The sequence below is a fragment of the Chaetodon auriga genome, chromosome 3 (genome assembly GCF_051107435.1).
Source record: "Chaetodon auriga isolate fChaAug3 chromosome 3, fChaAug3.hap1, whole genome shotgun sequence".
Classification (NCBI taxonomy): Eukaryota; Metazoa; Chordata; class Actinopteri; order Chaetodontiformes; family Chaetodontidae; genus Chaetodon; species Chaetodon auriga.
In genome coordinates, this window is record NC_135076.1 from 23,011,239 (window position 1) to 23,034,707 (window position 23,469).

The 23,469-nt window shown below is 43.5% G+C and overlaps 1 long non-coding RNA gene across 2 annotated transcripts in view; it reads right to left on the reverse strand.

The window, feature by feature from the left end:
* LOC143318158 (uncharacterized) overlaps window positions 1–20,225 on the reverse strand; it is a 43,703-nt gene extending 23,478 nt beyond the window's left edge. The window contains exons 1-2 of one of the 2 annotated variants that reach the window (XR_013076992.1): window positions 20,127–20,225; window positions 3,668–3,824 (exon numbers count right to left, since the gene is read on the reverse strand). This is a non-coding gene — a long non-coding RNA (uncharacterized LOC143318158). Of the gene's footprint in view, window positions 1–3,667; window positions 3,825–14,513; window positions 15,768–20,126 lie in introns of those variants that run through there. The other variant, XR_013076991.1, reaches the window with a different exon arrangement.
* Between the last annotated feature and the right edge of the window lie 3,244 nt (window positions 20,226–23,469).

The following is a 23,469-nucleotide window of genomic DNA, read 5'->3' on the forward strand; positions in this document are numbered from 1 at the left end:
GACACATACAGTGAAAAACACCAACAGACGTATTAGTCCAAGCATATGACAAGGACTTTGGGATACTCATGAATGTCTTAATGGAAAATCTCAATCCAAAAACTGCCAAATCTTAATTAATATTTTCACGCTGCTGTTGTTGCTTTTTTGTTAGCACAAGCAGACGCTGAAACTGCTCCAGCTCGCAGGTATAATGGTGAAATCTGCGTGTTTGTGTGTGTTTGGGCATGTCACTTGCAGCTTGTTAATTCGCAGGATCCAAGACGAAAACAATGGTGCCAACGGGATAGAAATCAGTGTCATAATACTCCCTCTCTCTCTCTGCTGCGGCCCCCACCTCTGCCTCTGTCTGAGAGGCTGTCTACTCGCTGTGTGCATACAAGTGTGTGTCTGTCTGTGTGCATACATAAAATAAATGAGCTGTGCGTATGCATTGTGCGAGTCCACAGGCCCAGTGTATATATTAGAAATGTGACTTGACCCTGGCAGGCTGAAGCAGGGTTTCTGCGTCGTACTGGGCGTGGGAAAAAGGGGAGACCTCTTTTCACAGCTGCTCCGGCCGTTGCATTGAACCAATGGAGGCCCCCGCCACCCCCAACCTGCCTCCGCCGCTAATGCCCCCCTCCCTCCCCCCTTTTTCCCATTCACTCCGCAGCCTGCTGCCTTTCAGCGGACCCCCGTCCCTCCCTCCTGCGCTCTGTTCGTCACCTTGCTGCACCCCACCATTGCAGCCACCACCAACCTTTAATACAGCCACCTCGCCATTCAGCCAGTGCGCATTGAGATGCCAGAGGCCTCTGGGCTTTAAGGAGGTAAAGAAAAACAACACAGCTGACCGGCCAATGAAATAAAGCAACTAATACCTATGCAAAATAAGTAACTAACAAAGCTAATTAGCTTATGTGCATCTTATACTGACTCACCAAAACTTAGCAGAGCTCCTGCCTCATCTCTCACACTTCTCCTTCACCTCATGTGTTTATTCCTCTTTGTTCTTCGAGCCTCAATTCCATTTTTCTCACATTCTCTTCTCTCTTTCCTTCTCCGAGCTCCTCTGCAGATAGACTTTAATTTATGTTAACATACGCCACCACTCTACACTCAGTGCCTACCCCCCCCACGCACATTCGCCGCCTCCCTCCATCCAGTGTATTCATTTGTAGAGATTTATTTCCTATCAAGCCGCATAATGCAGTGGGTATAATTCAAATCAACTTTTAAGAACAGCCAAGCAGTGCAGTTTATGTATACAAATCTAGAGAGCCGTGTTAAAAAATTCCCAGCTAACAGTAGGGTGTTAAAAGCAGATTGCCAACTTTAAGAAGCCATGGGTGGGCGGTGGGTGTTTGGTTTTGCCATTAACGATAACCTATTACTGATAAACCTCAACCTGTTTAAACACATAATGCAGGCTTCATTTCTTTCAGATAGTCTTACTAATCTGACAGTATAAGCATGCAAAGGCAGTCTCGGAGCGGAATCACAAAACACACACACCCACACGCAATTTTAGAGAAACTTTAAAAGGTCACATAATGTGCAGAATAACTCCGACAGATTCTCAGGAGCAGTGCTATCGTGCTGTCTAGCTACCCTGCTGATACACCAGGCGTGTTGAGGAAATGTTGAGAAGCAGCGAGGGGGCTGCGACGGGGGAGGAGGAGGAGGGAGGGAGGTTGTAGCCGAGAACCTGAAAGGACTCCATCTCCCTTGGCCAACATGCCATGACGGTGTGGAGCAGCAGTCTGAATTGGTTTCTCTGGGGTGGCGGCGCTGGAGAGGTGATGGCAAGATGAGCCCGAATGGGGATGGAAAGGGGTGGGGGACTGCGGGGGGGGGGGGGGGGGAGATACGGTGCACTGAGGTATGTGTGTTTGTGTGTTTGAGAGAGAGAGTATAAGAGAGAGAGGGAGAGAGAGAGAGATGGCAGACCGGATCTGAGGTACTGTAAATGAGCGGATTACTGCTTCCCTCTCTTCAGGTCTTTCCATATACATGAGAGTACTCGGCTGTGGAAACAACACTGCTATGTGTGAAATCACACATCCTCCGGCCCACACTTCCTATACGAACAATTGTAACGAATGCACATATTGTAACACGGGTCCTGTAAGGCTAAAGCTAGGCAGACTCGTAGGTGCTAGCTCTTAATTGCTGTTATGAATACAAAGAGGATGTGAAGAGTGTCACTTCTGGATTGATGCGTCTCTGCGTCAAATTTAGCCTGTAGCTATGCCTCCACTTCTAAAGCCCATGTCCAACCAAAGCTTGTTTGCATCGATTTATCTAGTTTGTGGATATGATATTGACTAAGTAGACCGGCAGCCCTTATCGAGTTGAAGCAAAGCGAAGGAGGTTTAAGAGGTGGTCGAACGCGATGGAGGAGGATAGCCACAGGCTGTGAAATCTCCTCTGATCTTCCCTTGTCTGATTCTCAAACGCAACTCTTTCTCTGGGGGGGCATGCTGATATAGAACTAGGCCAATGTCACCGAACGCTCATCTAACCCTGGAGGGAAATAAAAAAAAAATCACTCCTTCTGTTTCTCCCCGATGACGGACCTCAATCTCCGCGGATGGGGCTCCATCTCCCTCTCCTCCCCTCTCCAGCGTTCCCTCCATCACTCCGTCTACTTTGTTCTCTGCAGGAGGTTGAACATGCACGAGCTGAGCAGCATTCTCGGCCTTGATGGCCCGCTATAGCAGCTATTAAGAGAGCGAAGGTAATCTTTAGGCGTGTCACTCAACACTGTGAGGGAAGCTGAGAGGGAAGTGAGTGAGTCACCTAGTTCTAGTTTCAGCCCTCCATCATCTTAAGCATTATAGTCTGTTATAAAACCGGCAGCTCTTTAAGGTTTTTCTAACCACAGACAGCTGGGGCCAAAAGCCCACATGGATGCTAGTTTATGATAACAAATGTACCATGTAAGATGGTTAATATGTAACGCAGCAAACAGCTAATGATTACTTTGCTTTTGCGATAATCAGGCAGGAAATTTGATGAAAATAATAATACTGCTTGAAAGGGTCATGAAAGGGTTGAAGCCACAAAATAATAATACTAAAAAAGAGTGTGTGTAATGAAGGTACAAGGCCTGGACAGAGAGCAGAGGACAGGAAAGTAAGTAGTTTTAGGAGGGGGGGGGGGGACCAGGGAGTGGAGGGAGGGGAATTAGAGGCGTGAGGGACTTAGCCACCCTGGCAGTCTTTCCACATGAGCACACCTTGTGCACACACGAGGCCAAGCACCCCCACCCCCATGTATCCTTAAAGGGATAAAAAGCACGGACAAAGGAATTAAAATATAGATTACACAAGTGGCCACCCTGCGTCTTATCTGCCAAAACCAAAGAATCTAACAAATTGGATCAGACTTTATAGAGCAGGGGGTGAGAGGCGAGTGAGAGGGTGAGGAAGGCAAACCAGGAAGTGCACACGCAAAGAATGAGAGGCACGTCCACGTCGCTGCTCTTATGTGAGGAAATAAATCAGGGCTTTCTGAAGCGCACTGTTAATGAAACTGTGCAACTGTTCAAGCCTCAAAGCAAACAGGTTCACCAGTTCAAGTGCAATTATATGTAAGTAGTGTGAGACTAGTTCAAGTTCAAGTATGTTTACAAATCACTGGCATCGATAGCACACGCAGGAAGGTTATTTTGAAGTCTCACCTGTAACTTTGGAGGACCCAGTCTGTGACCGCTGACCCTCAGAGCAAGAGGTGGCTTGTCTCTGCCGAGCTGACGTCCTGCAGGTTCAGACACAGGCCTGCAGGTGGGGTGTGTGCATCTCTGTGCGACCGTGCTTCTGTCTGCACTCCACACATTCCTGCGAAAGCACAAAGCATTGAGTTGAGAGGGAGGGTCCACTCCTGCAGCAGGTCACAACCTCACTCCCCACAACCTTCTTCAGCCACATTTAACATTTTTGGCTACTTGAGATCTTTTCAGGTGTGTTACATTGATTTAAAAATAAACTTTTATCTTTGAATTATACTATTATTAACAATTAACTTTCACCTGACATCCAACAGACAAGATTTGCACTTAAAGATAAAATAAGATCAAATCTAAAATCATAAATTGAATGCGTCAAATTCAAGTTTTAATGCTCTTTGTTAAATAGAAATTGAACAACACGTAGTTTAGTGGCCACTTTCTTATATTATCGGGCTTCTGTCCATACAGAAATAGCATCAGGCTTGTAAAACAAACTACGTGACAAAAATTAGGATGTGTAAGTTAAACTGGCAAAAGAAAACAGGAAACACCAAACAGATAAATCTACTGTAATTAATGACGACGCATGAACGTGGCCTAATAGCATAACGAAGAGTGTGTATCGTAACACTGGGGGAAAAATCAGTGGTGTCACATTGTTAGAAGGAGAGAAAAGTTTCTTATATTTCCTATTTCAACTGTCGTAAATCGTAAATGCATGACAATACCAATCTCTTCAACGCACATACACACACACGCACACACACTTCACAAGCGATTACACAAAATACTGTAAGATTACATCCGCTGAAACCTGATGTCCTTTGCGGGTTTAAAGCCTGCATGTCAGCCTTTCAATTTTTTTTTTTTCCTCTTTCACTTGCATGGGTCAGAGGCTGTTGCTAGGCTACCAAACCCAGAATTCATAAGTTCAGAGAAAAGGTTTATATAGGCCACTGCAACTCAAGGTAAAATGATAATAGAAGATTGATAGTGCTGGAATATGGATTTTGATGATATGGAATCAAATAGACCATGAACCATAAATTGTTTCAGATCTGCATCAAAGTGTAATAATAATAATAACAAAATAATAATAATAACAAAATAACAATACTAATAATAATAATAGTCAGGTGTATATATCTTAAATTAAAAAAAAATCTATTTTTTGTAAAATTAATTGACATATACAACACAATTCTCCCAGCATTCTGAAATGAAGAAAACCATGGGAAAATGCTTTCCAGGAGGTACTCTGAATCAAAAATTCTGTAATTTTCTCCATAAAGACAGAGATTACAGGAGCAGCTTTTGCAAAAATACAAGTCAGACACCCCGAAATTGAGCACAGTTCTTGCAGTCGAGTAAAATACAAAGCTGCGCAGCCTGATCTCGCATAGTTAAAAAAAACACCTATTCTGTAATAGACAGTATGCTGTCATGTTTATTGTACTCTGTTGAGACGGAAAATGAGGCGCTGAGGGTGCAGTAACAGCGTGCACATGCAGAGAAGCACATGTATAAATGTTCAAAAACATGCGCGCACACACACACACACACACACACACACTCATGTACACAAAGCTCTGCAATCCAGTGGCCAAGTGTGACACAAACAAGATAACATCTATAGGATGGTAGCCTGGAAAACGCAGCTGGGCTGTAAACCTAAAACAATGGCTCTGCTGTGACAGTGTATGGGGCGACTGCTTTGTTCCAACAAACAACACTCATGCAACAGCCAGAACTACAACGTGAAAATATTCAACGTTATCAATACAGTGCAGAGACAGAGAGAGAGAGTGAGGAAGGAAGAGGGGGAGATGGGGGGGACATACTGACATATCTACGCTTCAGCAGGAAAGGCTGCAGACATGACAGGTTGGTTAGAAATGCACGGCATGCATGCATCTCCTCTCCTAGTCTCTTATCTTCTCACCTCAGTCCTTCTACATCCCTTTCAACCCTATTCTCTCTAGTCAGACGATTTTTTTTTTTTGCTGCATTTATTTCTTAATTTCTCTATTGTGACAGAGTGCAGAATAAATCTGGTCCAACAACAAAATTTCAAATACATTTACAAATAGATAAATCACCATGCAAGACAATGGGAGGTGTAATGCAGCCTTATGGCAGGTGTTGGTAGGCTAGACGTAGACTAGACTGGGCTCCATCTGGTGTTGAGGGCCTCCTCCTGATGGTGGAGAGGGCCCAGACAGACACATATTAATGTGGGAAAACCGACGTCTAGCCTGCCTCTCAGACTGCATTTCAATCTCAAAGGGCTCTCCCCATATCCTCCATTTATTACCCCTCAGCAACGCATTCATTTCTGCTGCAACTGGGCGAACGCTGGGAGGGCACTTCTGTCGGCGTGGCATGTGGTGTAGTCACAGCACAAAACGCCATTGTCAAATACAAATGGAAACAGGCCGTATTATTAATGCTTTAGCTTAATATTGCAATTAACCTTCAAAAAAACAGAATGGAGGTGCATTTGCAAAAAAAAGGGGAGCAAATTTTACACACACATAATCCTGAAATGAGGATTTTTCAAGTATTTCTGCAGCCACAACGACCGTATGGCTGAAACAATGCAGCTTTTAATTCTGTGTGTTAAAATATTGTCTCAATGGGACGTTACCATTTGCTGGTTCCTGTCGCATTAAAATTGAGACATGGGTATCCTGACGCTCCTGCAGAGTTTCCTTGATGAAAACATTCATTTGCACCACGCTCTATTAAACTAACAAAAGTACAGCTGCACTGCTCACACTGATAGCCTCAAATTATCATTATCATCATAATTACAAAAGCAGATAGCCTATTGTTTCACATCAGACACGCCACTGGCATATATTCACACTGCCAGACAGTGTGTATTAACACATACAGCTGCATGGTAGCATGTCACTACAAAAAGCAAGAGAACGCAGAGATATTTCCATGCTAGCTTCTTTTCCACCTGCCCTTGTCTGTGACGCAGTAAGCTGGGGCCTACTAACAGTAGCACCAGGCTCTGTGCTGTTACACACACACACACACACACACACACACACACACACACGCACATACACACTCTATACTGAGCAGAGCAAAGCCACCACACAGAGCAGCTACAGCTTTAGCAGCTAACACAGAATTGGCTTGTTTAAAATTCAACAGGCTCCACTTCAGAGTACAACCTATCACTCAGGCAGTCCTGGAACCAGACAGGGGCTCCTCTCTGGCTCGGATGGAGTAGAGAAAGAAGAGGTGATGTGCAGCCCAAACAGCATTGTAAAACAGGCCTGAAAATCAGTCCAGTCTCTGGACGACCCAGCCGGCCCTGCCCGGCCCCTAATGCTGCCTCCAAAATCTCAGCTTGGCCTGTTACTGTACATCAGCGATGGAAATGCACTTACTGGTGATGTGTGGCATGTGTGCATGTGTGTTGACGTGGACAAGTCCCCAGTCACTTGCAGAGTTACAGTATCTTTCATTAGAGAAAATGCAGTTATAGTGTAAGCAACTTTGTGACATGTAGCATGTTAACCAGCAATGCATTTGCTAAAAAAAAGGACACAGGTGAATGTGTTGTCTCCCTGACGTCCCACAGGTCTTTTCCTCGGCACTGTGAGACATTGTTTTGCTCTCTCTTCCTTGTGCAAGAGGCCTGAAGCTGCTGTTAATAAGCGCATCAATCAAGCTAAATCCAGGGATATAAGATGATCCCTTTGACAAACACCTACTGAATCCCAATATCGTCTTCTTCTGCACTTCATAACCTGTGACACATTACTGCGATGACCTGCTACACATTCTCCTGATCTTTGCTGCACCTGCTCTACTGTACCAGACATACTAAGCCCTGAAAATACATCTGATAGGGACATTATTTCTCATTGCATCCTGCAGGTAGCACAGTATGGTGAAAAAACGCATTATCCACTTTTTAGACACAAAAATAAAGCAGCACGCATTTTTGCATAGACACATGTAAGAGCCGTCTGCAGGTGCGTTAGCCTTGATTGCTGAAGCTCTTTTCCATATCACTACATAGAGAGGCCAGCAGCAAGGAGATATGGGGGCTACTGGTGGAACACGTGACTCCAACGAGTCGTCCAATCAGGTGCTTCTCCAGCTACAAACCATGTTCCTCTCACCTCCTGGTTAAGCATCCAACTAACTACACATCCAGCAGAAAAGCATGCAAAGCACGCCTGTTACGAGCTTCTATGCCGTGACTGAAAGGCAGGTATGTCCCATTAAGAGAGACAGCACAAGCACCACTGCCGAGTCGCCCTCCTCCTCCTCCTCCTCCTCCTCATCATCATCATCACTCAATGAATGGAGCCTGTCTCCGGTTGCTAACTGTCAGTCCACGCGTCCCTCGTGAGAGAAATCTAGCGCCATGAATCCAGTCGTTCAGGGGGGCTGCGTTCTCCTCAGCACCGGTACACGTCCAAGGAAGGAGGAGGCGTTTCTCGGTGCGATGTGCGAACGCTGCCGCGGGCTCCCGGTCCTCCGTGCAGGCTGCATCCATCCATCCATCCGCTCCGGCAGAACCCCCCCTCCTCCAAACCTCCTCATCGGTCCCGGTTCCGGCTCGCTCCGCCATGACGACTGTAGAATTAGTTTATACATTCGGTTCTCTAGCTTTATGATATTACATAAACTCATACAGCTAGATAACCAAAGAGAAAAACTAACCCACGTCTCTTAAAGGGGCCGCCGCCGCCGCCGGAGCTGCTTGTGTTGTGGTCACATGGAGCCATCGCATTCCGCCTGCATGCGCACGCCTCTCTCTCTCTCTCTCTCTCTCTCTCTCTCTCTCTCTCTTTCTTCTTCTTCTTCTTCGTCTTCTTCATCCTCCTCCTCTGCGCTCCCTGTCTCTGTCCATCTCTCTCTAATACACACAACATTACTGTGCGCACGCACAAAGCTTTAGGTTATAGGTAAGGTCCTGTCGTCTTTCCACGAAGACTCCGTGTCTTTTACAAAAAATAAAACACGTCCTCAGACTGCTTTGGAATTGGAATAGGTCTAGCTAACAACTGACTGCATGGACAATGATGTAGGCTGTGTGTGTGTTAGCGTGTGTGTGTGTGCGTGTGTGTGTGTGTGTGTGTGTGTGTGTGTGTGTGTGTGTGTGTGTGTGTGTGTGGGGTGGTGGTAGTGGGGGACATAAAAACGTCACTCCATAACCTCCATCACCATAAGATCATCATAAGCAACAGGCTGCAAGCTGTGCTATTCTAAACAAAAGTAGTCTCATCTTGCAACTACACGTCTCGGATGATTATGGATCCACGCCATCACTTCTATTCTTCTAACCCAGAGATGAACTTCCTCCCACTACTACAAGCCTGAGTCCTGACTAGCATCTGCAGAGTGAAGTCATCCAGCTGCAGGAGGATGATGACACATTCGCCTGTCATCCACGGACAGGCGTAACAGGAGAGGAAACTGGGCTCCATACCACTAATAACCTTAATATAGCACGCATTTACATGACTAATAAGACCTCATCATGTCCAGTTTGAGCTCCTGTAACGCTTCTCATAGTCTGAGATGAGAGACACTGTTACTTGCACTGTCTCCTCAAAGAAAACACTCGCAGGCTCCAACAAACAACCAGCTTATTGTTGTTTTAAATGCCAGCTCACATCGACCCATTTCAGACCATAGTTTCCGCGTTGAGTGAATTAATCCATGAATTGTTTGAAAGCATGACAAACTACCGAGGGCCCATCTAGCCTACAGTAGAGGGGCTTCCGGCTAAATGTCAACAACATGATCAAGTGGAGCAAGTCCAGCCTCACTGAATGTCGCTGTGCGCTTTGGATTAGATGGTGACATGCTGACAAGTTGAAGTAGGACAAACTAGGCTTTATAATCCTTTGTAATCACCAAAATATGGCTATTGTGCCGCGTAAATATGTATTTCCAAGAAAACTCGAATTCTGAGCGTTTAAATCTAAATTCTACTGTAGAAAAAAATGCAGATCACAGATAAACATTAGGGCAAACGTCAGGATAAAATACTACAATTTGACATCTGTCTAAACATGACTAATATCTGTTGGCACAAGTAATTCTGTGAAGAGTTCACAAGTTTGGAGCTCGCATCATATTATAGGCAAGATAAAGCAAATGAAAGCAGGTAATTTAAACTTAAATGTATTCACGCCTTCAACAAAATGTTTTAAATGTTGCTGAAACGACATTTTCTACTAAATAGCCTTGAACGGAGAATAAACATACAACATACTCACATGTTCAGCCTATTTGAAACAGCAGTTTCCATAATCGGACAGCCATGTGTGCTTCGTTATTAAATAAGACACAATTATTAAAATCCACCAGGCTCAGAGGCAGCCGAGATATTCTTCTACACCCAATCCGGGATGGGAGCCTGTCTCCCCGGCTCTCTCCGGCCGTGATGCTCCCTGTCTTCAACCATGCGGGATGCCGGCACATGCGAGGACAAAGCCCATTTTACGCACAGCGCTACCGTCGGTGTGTGCAAGTGTATCCTTGAAGGAATAGTCGAGGAATAACGTCCATTCCGGGCTGTCAAAAACACTGCAGCAAAGCCCGAGGAGGAGAAAATGAGAGTGAGGAGAAAGCGCCTCAGCTATCAGAGTGTCAGACGTGGGGCGCAGGAGGTGCAGGAGGCGGTGGGCCGCCCGGGGGCCTCCAGGTCAGACTGCTCGGAGAGGCGCGCGGTGTCCACAGAATTAGGCATGCTCATTGGCACACACATGGGTGAGCAGCAGAGATTTGAGGTGAACACAACGGACATGTGGGGGAAACATAAGGTAGAAACTGGACGGCCACTGGGAGATGCTCAAAGGCGACATCATGATACAGCTCTTAAAAGCAATCAAACTTATCCACCAACACAAACAGCAGAAGCAACAGCGCTTCACTAAATGGCTTCTGGATCTCGATATGAGGCCCGAGGACTCTTCCAAAATCCACTGAAGGGGGGTCTCCAGAGTTCCTCATAGAAAACGAGGAATAATTTCTTCTGTCATTGATCCACAAAACATTCGAGGGAGGCGCAATATTACACTAAACACCAAAACTCTCATAAACACACGATCAGAATTCAAATCAATATTAACCATAACAGCTTTGTCTCGTTCAGAGTGCAACAGTGTGCACCAACAGCGCAGTCACCTGAATGGATAGAGGCCCTTGGCAATACATCACACAGCTGGCCATGTTTAAGGATTTGTTGACAATGAACTATCTGTCTCTCAGCCACACCCTGTCTGTGTAAGGACGCAAAGTTTGTCCCCATAAAGACACACTGAGCCAGCAGTGAGTCACGTGGACTGAACCGAGTAACAGCCTGCAGGGTTACAGCTGTACAATGGCAAAGGGAGGGGGTTAGTACTGTAATGTCCACCGTTTTCTAAAAAATCTAAATCATCTTATTTTTTCTTTACAAAGAAAACAAATAATGCTATTCATGCATTTTGTATATTTTTGCCTTTTCCTTATTGGCTAAAACGGCTCCACAATACGCGCCACATTTATGTTGTAATTAGTAATTTCAGGGAGGTGATTATCTGAGAGCGTCATGGAGCAAATGCAAAGAATGACTGAAGCATTACAGCTTAACAGCAGTGGCACTGCATCACAGCCTCTGCTGCTTTTTTAATATGAGCCTATGATGTGTCAGCGTGGCCAATCACCTTCAGCTTTACATCTCAAATACACACGATTCCCTCTGTGGGCTAAAATCTCATTCAGAAATTAAAGATGGCACAAAAATCCGTTTCAAAGGCGAAATAACGAGCCTCTCTGATATTTCCAGCATAGTTACAGCCGGTAATGTGTGTGTGTGTGTGTGTGTGTGTGTGTGTGTGTGTGTGTGTGTGTGTGTGTGTGTGTGTGTGTGTGTGTGTGTGTGTGACCTACAATTTACTACTAATTTGAATTTTAATGAGCTCTGCCAGTTTTCTGTAGGCCTGCTAATAAAGTCGCTATACGGGGGGAAATTTTCAGGAAAGAGCTGGGCAAATTTTAGGAAATTAGCATGTAGGCTCCCTGAAGCTGCGGCCTGTAGGCTTTCTCAACACCAGGAAATATTTTTCATCCTTCCAAAATAATCCTCAACGACTCCATAATTATTAAGGCATCGTGCCACTCGCCCTTGTTTGAAAGCCTAAAAATGTAAGATGGACAATTTCCTTTTTTTTCTTTCAAATTATATCAACTTTCATTTCATGCCATAACTACTGTAAATGAGACATAAATATTTTTTATTTTATTACAAAACATTCATTTGCAAGAGCAGAAATATGATTTTTTTTATAAATGTAGTAGAAAGAACCAGATTTCTGCATCGCTCTCAATTTTTATGCTCAAAATAAAGTGTTTGAAAATGTGCGTGTGTGTGTGTGTGTGTGTGTGTGTGTGTGTGTGTGTGTGTGTGTGTGTGTGTGTGCGTGCGTGTGTGGACGCTCTGATTTTTTTATTTTTTTGCCCCCTCTCTCTCTCTCTCTGTGTGCATGATTGTACTGTACATTAATAGTGATTGACTCACTGCTCTGCCTTTCATCAGCCTCACGTGAAGCCATCTGAACACGCCCCCTGACTGCGTCACGTCCTGTCAGACGTACAGTACAGTCAGGTGTGCAGTGACAACGAGCTGAACACCTTACACCGACTAACTAACAGCTTTCTGCTGTCGCTCTGCTGCAGTCCGCACACGTTCTGCTTTGTTTGTATTTATATGCTCGTATTTAAATAAAATCAGTCACATCAGTGAAGTTACCTGCTGAATTATTTTGTTTTAGCTGTTTGTTACACGCGCGTCTAGATGAGACAATGACGGCAAAAATATTCTTTCTTTTAATTCTGTTTTAGCAAAACTTCAGAACAAAATCTGAAAGAGCAAAGATCCACCAGCAGTGACTAAAATATGCCTGAAAAATGTTTCAGTTTAAGTGCATTAAAGCGGCTGCGTTGAAGAAAACTGACTCAAGTTCAGCACCTCCAGTCAGAAGTACAGTCTCTGTCCTTGGTGCTGAAACGAATCAGATTAATTCACGGCGCTGTTAGAGGACGTAAAGAAAAACGCTTTCTTCAGGCAAATGTAAACCTGCCAGGATCTAATAAACTGCAATAAAATAAATAAAAAGCAAATTTAAACCGAGCAACCGTGTGAACGTGGGGAAATAATTTTCATATCCTGATCGACGATCACAGCGTTCAGAGACAGAGCAGCTCAGCTAGTGACACTTTTCCGAGCTTTTAACATTTTCTCACTGAAAATAAATGAATAAATAAATAAATCACACTGAGAAAAATGATCTAAATCTGCAGATGGACTTCAACAAGCGAAGGCAACCATGAGCCTGTTTTCTTTTGCTGTAACTGGATTATTAGACAGGAAAATAAACACGATTTAACTCTAATATTATATTTAAACGTAAACATTATATCAGCCGAATTTTACATCTGGTCATATTAGTTATTATGTCGACATTAGTTTTTGATTCCCTCGCGAAACTGTGTGTGCTCGAGTTAATCTAAGTTAAATTTCGTCATAGAGTTTAATCGCTTTAAAATTAACAACGCCAGTGGTGTGTGTGTTTGATTATGTGTGACATGAGAAGTTGTGTATTTTCAGCACAGATGTTGGTAAAGAGGAGATCAAGTCCTGGCAACTGAATTTACAGTAGGCCTACACCTGTTGCACTGTGCAGTATAGAAAGAAAGAAAGAAAGAAAGAAAGAAAGAAAGAAAGAAAGAAAGAAAGAAAGAAAGAAAAAGCATCTTTTAATACTCTTAAAAATGTTATAGAATTCTGTTAGATTAATTTTAGTTTTCATTTAAATGGACTCCATTTATTTTGACAACACACTCACATTTATGTATTCACATATTATTCTTATATTTATTGTTATATAAATAAAATATAAAGTTTTCAAATATTTTAGTAATTTTACTTATCTATTAATTTTGGTTTGTAATAAAAAAAAAAAATCCATGACATCCATGACAGTGTAAATGTTGCAGAATAATCCCAGTAAGTGTCTCCTCTCTCTGTTTGGACCAGGTTTGGCAAAGAAACTTAAACACCAAACACTAAAGAATAAAAGTGACTTTGTATGTTTCCAAGAATTTGATGGTTTTCTATTGTAGTTAGCTGCAAAGGCCTGATTAATTAATTTCACACTGTAGCTCCGGAGAAGATTTTCCCACAAACAAGTGGCCAAAAAAAAAAAAAAAAAAAAAGACAGAAAGAAAGAAAGAAAAGAAAGGAGAAAGAAAAAAAAATCGCCCAAAGAAAGAAAGAAAAAAGTCAACATCAAGTTCAACAACGTGCTGGTGCTCATTAGCATCACAATGCTGTCTGGGAGCACACAAGTCTTCTTAACAAGAGGCTCTGGCGTCAAGTCCCTCCACCTCCCAGCCAAGGGGACATTTTCCCAGGCTCTGCTAACAATCACACAACTGTTTGCTTTATAAACGCCAGCTCTGGGGCCACTCAGCCCGCCTCATCACCGCTCAATGGATGCTCCCGCTAATATGGCACGGAGCAGCCTGCTGCCACTCCTCACGTCAGGGTGCACTGTGTTTGAAAGTGCCATTTTCTGTTTTACCTCAACCATCATGTCAAACTAAGTGAGGTGCTGTGTTATTATTTTACATTATTTCTACTATTTTTCTTTTGTTACTTATTATTATTGTAATTGTTGTTCTTCTTCTTCTTTTAGAACTAATAACCAAGTATTCACATTTCTCACGAGCCTAAAGGATAAAAACTAAAACAGTCAAAAATCATACTTACAAGCCGTCAACTTTGAATAAATCCCGCATCTCCAGTTCAAGTCCGTTCAGGCTTTTAACACAAGTTTCTAGCATCACCTCGCAAGTGTAACCAAACTACAGGAGCCAGGAGTCCGGGGACAAACGCAAAACGCAGCGAGCCCTCGCTGACTGGGAGTAAACCTGCGCAGTGAGTGGATCCAACCCACGGACGTGCTGCTTTTTCAAACGCTGGCATTGCTTTTGCTTCAGTGGCCAGAGACCAGCCGAGGCCGAGGCGAGACTCTGCTGCTAGCATCCGCTCCCGCATCCCAACATCTCCTCACCAGCCTCGGATGACAGTGTGCGCCGAGCTGCTGCGTCGCTGGTCCCCTCCCCTCCCCTCCTCTCTCTCTCTCTCTCTCTCTCTCTCTCTCTCTCTCTCTCTCTCTCTCTCTCTCTCTCACACACACACACACACACACACACACACACACACACACACGCACCGGCTGCTGTGGACGACGTGTACCGAAACTCAAACACATTTCGCACCCCTTATGCATTGACCACAGTGAACTGGTGTCCATTGTTCTCTTTGAATGACGCGTCTCTCTCTCTTTAGTTGCAGCCAGCATGTATTTTTTTTTCTTTTTGGCAGCATTTGATAGACGTGGTGAGCGACGCGCAGCCCCTGTGGCCGCAGCCTCTGTGGCCGCACTTCAGTGGAGGACGGGGCGGAGGAAGGCACCTCTGAGGACCCTTGGGGGACAGATGCAGCAGACCCGAAATTTGGATTTTGTCGGGTGGGTGGGTGGGTGGGGGGAAGAATGCATAAAAAAAAAAAAGCTTCAGCTCGACGTCGCGTGATGTTAAAGCACATCGCAGCAGCACGCTGCCTGGCAGAGGGTGTTATCACTAACGTGCCATAGAAGATACCTACACTCCACATCCCCAGCGCGCTGCATCCCCCCCTGCCCCCCTCACACTCAGCGGCACGGTGAAGTCCTGATGGCACCGGGCACAGAGTCAGTCTTGGGCAGTGAAGCCGGCAAGAGAGAGACCTTGACTGGGCAGTGATCTCCGAACCTGCACCTTGCTTGACTGAATCACCTGAGTCAACAAGAAGACCGAGCCAGAACGAGCCACTAACCGGCAGAAACGGCAGCAGAGTTAAATATTGTAGTTTCCACACGTTTCTAGGCAGGCTGCGGGGGAAAAGGCGTGCAAGAGAAACGATTTGTGAGAGATGGGGACGGTCAAAGAGCGGCGCGCAGCAGGCGGAGTGTGTGATGCTGTTGCCGCAGCCTCAGCAGCGCCAGGAGAAGCAGACGCTTCTCCGGAGCTCCGGCGGGTCACGTTGCTTTACGTGGTGCGACGTCCCCTTCCTCTCTGTGCGTAACGGAGCGCGCTGTGGACACTCGTGTGGCAAATGTCAAGCATATACCTGAATTAAGTCTTTAAAAAGAGAACTGAGGGCTGTAGATGCAGACAGATGAGAGTCAACGCTGCGTGCAACAAATCTCGTCTTTGAAACGGACGTGGTTGTGTGCGTGCTGACGTCAGGTGCCGGGATAGGTTATGTGTAGGAGCTATGCGTGTCATATGTTATCCAATACGCCTGTGTGTGGGGTGGGATCCACGGTAGAGGCTCCTCCGTGGGGTCTCAAAGAGGATGATTTGTGCTATAACTCTGCTTTATTACAGCTGCTGCGTTTATGGGCACATCCTCAATTTGTTGCATTATTTTTGAGAAGAAATAAAACATTTTCTCTTAAAGACATGTCGACTTTCCCAATAAAAAAGCGTGGGTTTTGTGTGTGTGTGTGTGTGTGTGTGTGTGTGTGTGTGTGTGTGTGTGTGTGTGTGTGTGTGTATGTGTGTGTGTGTTCAGATGCAAATTTAGCAAAAGTTAGAGTTTTATGATTACTGGACCATAATAAAAAACAACAGTTTTCTTCACTTGGAAGCCCAAAAGCTGTTTGACACAAATGGCAATTAGGAAAATGAGGCCTCCAACATCCAAGATGAGATAAATCACAGTTTGCCTTTTATTCCACTTTCACTGATTCAACATTTTATGGCCCCCTAATAAAGGTTATTATCATTATTATTACAATACAACAATATTAGGCCCACAGCCTCCCCGAGCAGAATCCAGGCTGCCACGTGGAATTAAATGAAGGTGATATTTTACCTCTTCGGGGAATTTATGACGACATTAAAAGTGAAGGTTAACTTTACCTGCAAAATAACGCCTGAGAAATTTGATAGAATTTATATTTTATAGACCTACATTTATCTTTTATTTTCATTTCCTCTCTATAAGCCACAAACGTGCACAGTGAAATCAGCGAGATTTAAATGACCAGCGGGCTGTTAATTGGGTTCTTGATATATGAACATAGTCCACATTTTCCTGTTCGACGTCCAAACTCAGTAAGGAGCGTCATGTTTTGCACGCGCGGTGACCTGCAGGTCTTATAAGGCCTCCAAAATTCACACAGCTTTGAGAAACGGGATTATTTTCTTCCACATTACACTAAATATATTACGATAAGTAACGACAACACATGCAGTGTCTTCTGGAAACTCCACCTCGCAGAAAACAGGCGATAATGAGCGCCTCAGTGAACGGCGGTGATGTTCGAGCTGAACAGTGACACCTATTGGCTGAAAGGTGGAAGTGACGCTCAGGCCTGCGTGAGGTGCGACTGGCCTCTAAATCCACGAGCCTCTTAAAACTCCATGAAACGGCTTATGATCACGTTACAATATAAGAGAAATACAGGCCATAAATTGATGCAGATGGATGTATTAAAATCGCCGAGTTTTGCAGAGAAAGTGCTCGTGCGTCTGACGGAGGAAGTGGAGGCCTTTTTCTACATATTCTTAATTTATTCACACGGAAATGATGATGAAATGTGAAAATACTTAAACGCCAATGTGTGTAAGAGTAACAGAAGGCGTGAGGATGATATTCCATAATTATCGAAGTCCCCACATCATGGCAGAATGACGCTGGAGGCCTACGTGATGGAGCAGAATCGAAGAAAACAGTCTACAATCGTGCATCCTTTGCTGGAAACGTGTGATTCACGTTGAAACAATGACGGAGCTGGAGAGCTTCATCTATGAGAGTCTAAAACAGTGTGATCTAAAAGCCCGCAACACCAACACCATCAGAACAGTGTCATCACTGAGATCCTCTCATCCTCAGAGCTGCGCAATTACACGTATAAGGTGCAAAAATCTGATGGGATGGTTTGACTTTATAAATAAAGTAATGGAGAAATTGTGCTTATTTGTTTTATTTGTTTGTGTTTGCGTGGTTTTATTTACCGGAGAGCGTTTCTATTTTATTAGAAGTTCTGAGGAATCCAGCAGTTCATTGAATAACTTCATCAAAAAGCCCCAAAACTGCATCAAGGATTCACAAAGATTTTGTTTAAGTTTAAATCTAAAATCTTATTGATACGATTTTAGATTGTTAGAATCATATCGCCAATAAATCCGCCAATAAAGTTACTGATAGATCCAAATCTAGATATAATTTTGATTTATTTGGCTTATCATTAGCCTGTATAATTGTGCATTTCTGGAGAGTCACAGTGAATAAATAAATAAATAACCGCATTACGGAAATATTGTCTTCATGGCGGAAGTATAGCCGATGATTAAATAGAAGAAATAATATGTTTTTTGTTTTTTGCAGCAACAATCAAAATTATGCTTCAATCCTGTCTTTAAACTTCAGCGGGAATTATAATTTTACACAGAAGGAAATACGTTGTTCGATATAAAACACATTAGAGATGAGAATTGAAGGAGTTTGGGGCCATAAAGGCAGTAAAACGTAAAAACACTGCGCGCACTAAACGATCAAAGCTTATTCAGCTCAAATGGACATTTAAGGAATCATTAACTGTGTTTCTCAATTATGTTATTTGTTTTTTTTATTTTTTGCTTTTGTTTGTAGAAAGCTAAAGCAGGTCTTGATGCTCTGCCCTTATAAAAAAAAAAATCTGACGTATTTTTTCATTTAATAACTGAATGCATCCATTTATTTGCAGGATTAATGTTTGGTGTTTTTATTGGAACTCGGCAAATTGCTTTTTTCATTAACGAGAGGAAATATTTTAAAAGATTCTTCAGTTTTTAAATTCCTAAAAGAGCTGATTAACTATCGTGTAGCCTGATATTCAGATAATCCCAATAATAATGAGAATAAAAGGAAATACTTTCACACATAATTCACATCTTTTCACATGTTTTTCGTTGACATTGTGACGCCACACGTACACGTACACGTACACAGCAGAGAAATTCAAATCCTAATTCTCCCAAATCAAACCGCTTCCACCTTTAAATTCATTCATTTCTGTCACATTTGTATGACTGTTGTGTCACCATGCATGGCCGCTCTGAGCCCTGTTGGGTTCAATTGTTAATAACTGACCAATTCAAGTGGCCACTTCTGGGAATTGTAATGGCCGCTCTTCAAAGGGGCTTGACCTGACACGGGGACATGAAGGTGTCAGAGGTCACGCACGAAGACCAACAGGGAGCAAATGTTTGTCCTTCCCTCTGTCATGCCCCCAAATTAGCACCTAATGGCAGTTAATAGTACTAAGTTTTTGTTTTCCTCTTCCAGGTGAAGTGGTGTTACTGCGGATTTTAAATACTCAAATCCAAAGAAATCCTGGGCAGAATTGTGAGCGAGTAGTAAAATTCCACAGATGTGTATTATTCAGCTAAAGTATTAACTCATTGCTGAGTGTGGAGTGAATCCTTGAGAGGATCAAACACAGGAAAGTATTTTTGTCTGTTACCAGTTGAACTTCATATCAAGAGCAGCAACAGCAACAACTCTCAGCTCAGTGTTTAAAACTTAAAAATTTCTTGGTGTTTTTTCTGCCACCTGATCTGCTGTTTAAAACAATCCTATTTCTTTCCCTGACCGTGTGGGAGCACTTTTCATTGAGAATAAAAATGCATTCCTTATGCTAGGCAGTTTATAAAAGTATTACAACAAACGTTTTGTTTCCACATTAAATAATATCACAACGGTTATTTGTACTACTGAAAACACACATAAAAAAAAACTAATGACGCAGTCAGATTATCAAACAGGTGAGTAAGGAGAAGCCACCACTGAGGGTCAGCTTGCCAATAACTGTAAAGAAGCACTCAGAGCCTGCTGCATTATGCTGACACGAGCACACACAACACGGTAGGTGAAGAATGCTGTACTGTGGATACACTCAGCAGAAATGCTCATTGGCCTAATGCATCCATCCATGGGACCAGCACCTCACTGTATCAACGAGGAATCAGGTAAACCTGGAATAAATAGACACCTCCAGACTCCCGAATTAGATGCTGGGCCATGCTGCACGTTTCTCTCATGTTCAGGTCTATAGGTGGAAGCAGTAGACAGACTGCAGGTGTCATGTGTCCATCATTACCCCCAAATGAACGAGCGTCACTTTCAGCAACGGAAAGCAAGAAAGAAACTAAAATCTGAGCTATGTCTGCAGAGGAATTCCAGCATATGAAGGGTAAACCGATATTTAGTTTGTAATTAAATAAAACAACATAAAATCAAAGTGAATAAAATAAATGAAACCCCTTCACCAACTTAAAATCAACTTACATTGCAGCAGCGTCTTCAGGCGCGCAGAGTGAGGGAGAGATGTGGGTTCATTCCCCGCCATGTGAAAACAGACTGGTGTTCTTGCTGCTTTGCTGGTTTAATTGGGAACAGGCTGAAGTTTATGCTAATGAGCGCTGACATCAGTCTCAACAGCCTCCACTCCATAAAGGAGAGGAGCAAAGGGCCAAAGTCGCGCCTCCTTTCCCAGGCAATTCCGCCGGTCAAGTTCAAGCGCAGCGCCAGTGCGCACGATTGTCATTCAAAACACGTTAATGCACAGAGCAAATTCACTGGGGGAGGTGGGAGGCCTGCAAACACATTTAGCTTAACACGTGAAGCTCTTGGAATGCGGTGGTTTATCAGATATGATATCATATTTATTAATTTCACAATCGTGGTGGTTTTCTTTAAAAGACTGTCGAGACAAAATGGGAAAATTAGCCGCGGAGCCACTTGTCCACGAGATTGTCCACGAAAAATAAGCAAAATCAGACAAACACCTTTGACTTTTGATAAATCCACGAATAAAGGAATGTATATATCTGGTTTAAAACTTAGCAAAAATATTTCTATTCAGTTGTGTTTTTACTTTTTTCCTGAAAAGGTGTTCTTGTAAATTCAGTGCAGGTAAATACCTCCTGAAGGCTGGACTCTGTTGTGCGGCCTGTTGTCAAAAATCCTCTCCCTGGCATGCAGTGCTTGGCTGGATTGACAAAACATGAGGAGCTTTTCCTTTTAATGGAGCATGAGGGTGATGAGATGAGTCCAGGTATTATTCCATATATTACCTATAGCCTGCAGTATATCCATCATAGAGGAGGAGATGTATAGATGAAGAAAAATGGATGTTATTAATGTTTAAGATAAAAGAATAAGAGATTGTGGGCAGAAGCTGCACATCAGCATCAGGAAAATGTTTAATATTTTGCTGCTTTATTGTAAATGAGCACTTGCGCAAACACACTGTATGTTCGTTTGACAGGGAGGGAAAAGAGAATAATGTAAAATAAAGCCTACCGCAGGAGCCAAATTACATTTGTGCATGTCTTTGTGTGTGCATCTACATCACCCATCTGTGCATGCTGGCCTCCGGATCATCCGTGGGATCATCTATGCCACAAACACTCACTGAAATTGAATTAGCAGCATACATTTGCGTAATTACAGTATAAGTGTGCAACGATACATGTCGTCCAAATCCAGAATCTGTGTGAGGACAAGCCAGAGTAACGGCTTAACGCGTGGCAGCAGAATCAGGCTGAGCTAATTCTCCCCTGTTTGAATCTGAAGCCAGATACAGTCAGTCATTACGCGGATATGAAGCCTGTAAGCAGATAGCCTGCATTTGCATGTATGTTTTGCGCATATTGTTGTTCGTATGCATCTTATTTTACAAATCCACAGCCTCAGTTCTTCTGCGCTGGTAGTGCATGCAGGCCATTACAGAGGAAGGTCAGTATCTGCAGTTATGATGTCACACAAGATGGCTTTTTAAATCTCAAAACTCTGTAAATAACCCCAGGAATGCTGCTGTTGTGGGATAACTTATTATTTCAACAGGCTCTTTTTCACTGAGGACAGTAGAGAAGCTCAGGTGTAAATGAGCCAATGAATAATGGCTGGATTCCCTTTAGTTGCTTCAGCTGAAGAGCCCTGGTATTGTGCATGCTGACTCATTGTTACACTCTAGAGCAGAGCCATGGTTGATCTTATTATTTGTGCTTTTCTATGACGAATGTAAACATGTGCTGTGAAAAAGGCTTTTCTAAAAGTAAGCTTTTCAAATTCTTGAGGCTTTTTTCTTACAGGAAAAACTGCACATCTAAACCAACATGTGAACGTATGTCCACCGAAGACATGTAACGTGTTTGCTTGCCACATGACAGGTTCCATGTTTGACTAGAAAGACATGAAGGCATCTCTGGCACCACCACTTGTGATCATGATATCTGGTTTGATTGTATAGAGCGGAAAGGAGCGATCAGGTGGAAGGATAGTGTGCAACCACAGGATCACCTTTACACACTCTTTGTCTCTCCTCCTTATAAAATACTGTATGTTTGGTCATTAACAGTCATGAGTCTCACTCCTCTTTGAAATAATCCCTGTGACAAAGCAGATCTGGTTCCCACAGCTATCGCCCTCACTGCAGAGGAGGCAGCAGTTAGGAAAGAGACAAAAAGGAAAAGAGCGGGGAAAATGAAGGAAGATGGGGAGGCTAAAAAAAAAAAAAAAACATTGGTGGTGGTGGTGGTGGTGGTGGGAGTTTCCTTTGACGGGGCACCATTGCAACATTTGCATATATTCAAATCAGATGGTGAATACCATGCACGGGGGCAAACAAAGACGAGCCAACGGGGGGGGGGGGGGGGGGCTGCATCCCTGCTGAGGCCTCAGAAGCAGCCGCCGGTATCCAAGCAGCTCCCTGGGAGAGACACAGGGAAGTGGTGTGGGAACCGAGAGGCCCCCCGAGCTGAGCAGAGGGAGGGGAGCCACTTGTAGCCCGTGGCGAATTAGCATTTTATTTGTGTCCATTTTCCTCAGTAATTTCTGCCCCGCCACTTCAGCCACAGATGGCTAACATGGCAGAGGGATTAGCATTTGTGTCAAAGATGATGATTATGGAAGTGTTTTTCCACCCAGACAGAGACATTTCTTCTCACAGTGTGACTGACATTTTAATGTCGGAGATGTCGTGCAAATACACAATATGTGACTTTTTTCTGCAGATTATTGCTGCTTGTGATCGATGGCTTTAAAAATGTTGGTGTTGAAAAAGTGCGATGAATAAAACAATATACACTGCTTTATGTTGTACTAAACACATGTAAAGAGGTCATACATACTCTTTAATTCATCATATCAGTCCATGCATGCAGTGCATATTTAATCTTCAGCAGCAGCAACATATGGACAAGCAAGCACCTTTATTTCTTTAAAGGCAATAAGCAAAAGTGAAATCCTAATTAAAATGTGATCTCTCTGTTCCCCTTTGCTCAGAATCTTACAAACTAATTGCTCTAGTGTATAGGCTGGAGTTGCATCCACAAGACTCATAAAGATCAAGCAACCACACAGAGTTTGATATTGAGCCCAACAACTAATTTGTGTGATTTATGTTTACAGATGCCTGCCCGCTGGTGCGTACATGCCCACCAGAGATGCTGTTGCTTCATCGCACAAAGCTCCATTTGATCAAATTCACAGCTCTCATTGAAATGTCATGCTCGCGTGCGCAAATTCACAGGCCAGAGGATCAGACACATCTTCAGCAGAAGGGGTGCCACCAATTAGCAAAAAGTGGGAATTCAATCAACTTCAGCAGACCACCCAAATAACACGA